Source organism: Geospiza fortis, unplaced genomic scaffold, assembly GCF_000277835.1.
Source record: "Geospiza fortis unplaced genomic scaffold, GeoFor_1.0 scaffold108, whole genome shotgun sequence".
NCBI classification, from domain to species: domain Eukaryota; kingdom Metazoa; phylum Chordata; class Aves; order Passeriformes; family Thraupidae; genus Geospiza; species Geospiza fortis.
In genome coordinates, this window is record NW_005054439.1 from 491,411 (window position 1) to 495,381 (window position 3,971).

The following is a 3,971-nucleotide window of genomic DNA, read 5'->3' on the forward strand; positions in this document are numbered from 1 at the left end:
TCTTCTCCATAACTTTATCAGGCACTGAAGAGAGACTGACAGGTCTGTAGTTCCCAGGGTCCTCCTTCTTGTCCTTCCTGAAAATCAGGACAATATTCCCCAGTTTTCAGTCAGCTGGAACCTCTCCAGATTCCCAAGATCACTCAAAAATGTGATGACATCAGGTAACTCTGAAACCTCTTGGATGAATCCCATCAGGCACCATAGATTTTTAGGGATCCAGCAGATCCCACACAACTTCAGGGTCAACTGGGAGTTGATCATTCTCATAGTCATTGTATTCCAGCTCATAGCACTGAAACCCCCTTGATTCATCATCTCTGTTAAAGGCTGAGAATGTGTTAAGCACTTCTGTTTGTCTCTGTCAAGCATATTAGTGACGTGACCATATTTTACTTTATGTATGAAATTAAATTTATTTAAAAACCAAGTAGATTCTCAGAAATTATGTTTTTCCCTTCCTAGTGAAATATGGTAGTGGAATCTTTATCATGACTCTTAGAAGCTTCTGGCATAGAGATGAAAGCTTGATCTTGCACTGTTGTGCTGTTAAATCTCTGGCACACAAACATGCATCCAGAAAGCATCCTGTTGCACTTGGTAAAAATGAAGGGTTTGGCTAAAGCATAGGCTAGTACACGAGGTGATGGAGGCAAAAGCTAAACATGTATTTGTTTTTCTAGGATGAACTGAAGAATATCTCCACCCTTTCTTGTCTTCTAAAATGCTAATTAAGGCATTAGTCTTTATTATAGTAATTACTGTAGTTAGAGGCAAGTTAATCAAGTCCTGTCTGGCTTTATCCCAAACCCTTGATCTGGCTCTGCTCCTTGTCCCTGAACAAATACAAATCAAGGACAAGAAGTACCAAGCCAGAAAAGCATTCAGACATTATACTGATAGTCATATATAGAGAATGGTCATGCACCACACTGAGAACAAAACTGTCCTCAAACATCTCAAATCTACTTTGACTGTTTTAATCAAACTGGCAGAACTGTCAGCCAGACACCAGTGATGTGCACTGAAACCATGCCATGCTCTGCAGGTAGCATGGTGGTGGTGAAGCACTAATTGCCCAGTGATATTTTAACTACAAAAAAGGGATGCAGGACAGTGCTTATTCCCATATAACCATCCTCACTGGTCTTAGGCCCCTGTTCCATGATCTTCAACAGGTTGGAGGTACAACTCAAGGCATTTCCTCCAAAATTATTTTGTTCTTTGTCTAAAGAACATCCCATTTTTACATTCTTTGATAATTTGCTCCTCCAAGAATTACTTAAGCAGCTTTTCTAGTTAGAAAGAAAGCCAGTGTCTTGGTTTGGAAAGACAGGAGTCTGCTAAGGAAGGCAGGAGCCTCCCCTGAAATGGAGAATGTAAACCCTCCCCACCCCCCTGAATTGCTATAATTTTAAATTAAGGGGCTCTCAGGCAAAGATATGGGAGCTGCAAATAACAGTTCTTTAATAGAGAAAAAAAAAAGAATAAAATAAACAATGCAGTCCACTAGAACAACACTGACAGAATCAGAACCCAACCTGACACCCTGTCGGCCAGGGTGTTGGTGGTAGTCTGATTGAAAATGTGGCTGCAGTCCTCCTGAGGTATCAGGTGTCATTCTGTTGGAGCAAAGGGATCTGTAGAGAAGGATGTAGTCTTCCTCTGAAGACCCAGTGGAGGAAGAGGCAGCTGCTATTCCTCTAGGGAATCCCGTGGAGAAAAGCCTAGCTGGTGTTCCAGAACCTCAGTGTATATCGGGGTAGCAATGCTTGGCTCCTCCCTCTGGGCGGAGCATCTCACAATGGGATGTTATAGTTCTTATCAGTCATGCACTGACATTCAATAGTCTGTTATCAGCAGAGGTCCCCTCCCGAGGGAGGTGTGAATGTGGTCACTCAAAGAGAGAGATAAGGCAAACTGCCCACTTGACAAAGGTAATCTGCCATACAGATGGTAATGGAAAACATCTTGCATGCAATCTTCAACAGCCAGCTAAAAATACAGTATTTCTGACTTTGTTAAGACTTATTTTATTTCTATTTAGGACTTTTTGAATAGTAAGAAGTTAACAGGTGTGACACCCATAATCTCTGCTGTGACGGAGCTGTGCTCTGCTGCTGGGCTAGACAAGTATCTCTCTGAGCAATTCAGTGTGCAGTCAAGCAAACCGCAGAGCTGTTGTCAGGAGCAGGAACATCCTAGAAAGAGATGAGGACAGAGGTGGAGCAGGCAGTTGTGTATGCTGTGGGGCTTTTCAGCAACATGTGGAGACCCTTTCAAGTTATAATCAATTGAGCATCTTTTTGAGACAGGAAAATACTGTGACCCTTTCCTAAACTGAGAGCTTCAGGCTTCAGTAAGACTGCACCCCTGAGTTTCACTGAATGCTGTCTTCTTCCTCAGAACACCAGCAGAATAGTTCAGCTTTCCAGTACTTCCATCTTAATATCTTCCTGTATAGCACCATAAACTCTAGTAATAATTTATTAACTGTTTTTTTTCCCATTTGTGAACAGAATTCAACTGTGCAAAATAAATATTGCATTTGTTATTAACTAAATTTACACATTCAGAAAACTAAAATCATAATTTTGTGTTGCCTCCGCTTGAGGCGCGGCGTCCTGGATTGGGAACAGCACGGCGGCAGCCCTCTTTGCCACTCGGTCCAATTACTCGCATACACCAGTGTGGTCGACGGTAAATGGCGTTTATTAATGGTAGGACAGGGTAATTTATAGCAGGGGCTAACGGTTTAATGGCAGAAGGGGAGGGGTTCCGTCTGCCTGTGACATCATGATATCTTGCTGGTCCTCGACCTCCCACATTTCCCCCCCTCTTATGACTAATTATAAACATAGAAAGTATAAAGGCTATAAAAAACACAAAGGCTACTGAACTGAAATGTGGTAAAAACTGGCAACTGGAAAAAACAATGACCATTTCCATAACTTGTCTTAAAGCAACTATGTCTAACAAAAAAAATATGTTAACTTTTATAACCGATTTTCAACAAAGTAAACTCATCCAAAATGTAAGGCCCAAAATCACTTCCAGGGGTATTGCAGCAAGAGGGCCTCATAGGTTGGAATCAAGGACGATCAGTCATGGGGACGAATTGAACCATGACTCAAAGTGTCTTTGTAGGACTTCCTCCTTAGTTTTCCGGCACTTTTTGGAGAGGCTTCTCCCTGTCAATGTTTTGGGATGAAAATCAACTTAATCAGTCAGGTAACACAGTTGATGATTTGAAACCATATGATTGCCCGTCACTACAACACTGACCTATCATCCCAGAGTCTGCGATGACTGATGAATTTCAACAAGAGAGAATTGGAGAACTCATGTCCGGATTCATGGTTCTCCAAATTCCTTTTGAACTTTTTAATGCAGAAAACCTCTGGGATGATTGTTGATGATTTCATTCAAGTAGAGCTAGAACTTGGCCAGAATTCGAACTCTACTTGATGGACATCACTTACATTTTAGGCAATAAGACCACTATCCTTCGAAACTTTGAACCATGATTGAAAATATTTTTGTTGAGCCTCTCTCCCAGTCCTTCTCTGTGCCAGCGTCTCCTTTAGTTCGGCCATGGAGTTTTTCACGACCCCAGCATGGTCTGTCGCCAAGCTGCTTGACGATTTGTCGTGGCCTTCAGGAAATGAGGTATACAGGTTGCAGGAGTGTCTAAAGACTCAATCCTGCAAAAAAAACTTCACAAGTTTTATTAGTTTCGCCCTGAAGGTCCGGTTTAGCTGACTTAACCGGGCACCATTTAATTTTACCATTTTTCTTGACTGCTGCATACCCTCGCCCTGTGAGTATTAGTCTCCAGCTCCGTTCCCATTCTCCCAGCTCATTTTTAATTGTGACCTATGGGCCTTCCTCTAGTGCTCTGGTGGCCCAGTGCCTCTGGGCAGGGCTTTTTGTCTCTTCTCCCCTAGGGAACTGATTTACTGCTGGCAGGG

The 3,971-nt window shown here is 42.4% G+C and overlaps 1 pseudogene; it reads right to left on the reverse strand.

The window, feature by feature from the left end:
* Window positions 1-211: 211 nt before the first annotated feature.
* Window positions 212-3,971, reverse strand: part of LOC102040227 — a 4,234-nt pseudogene continuing 474 nt past the window's right edge.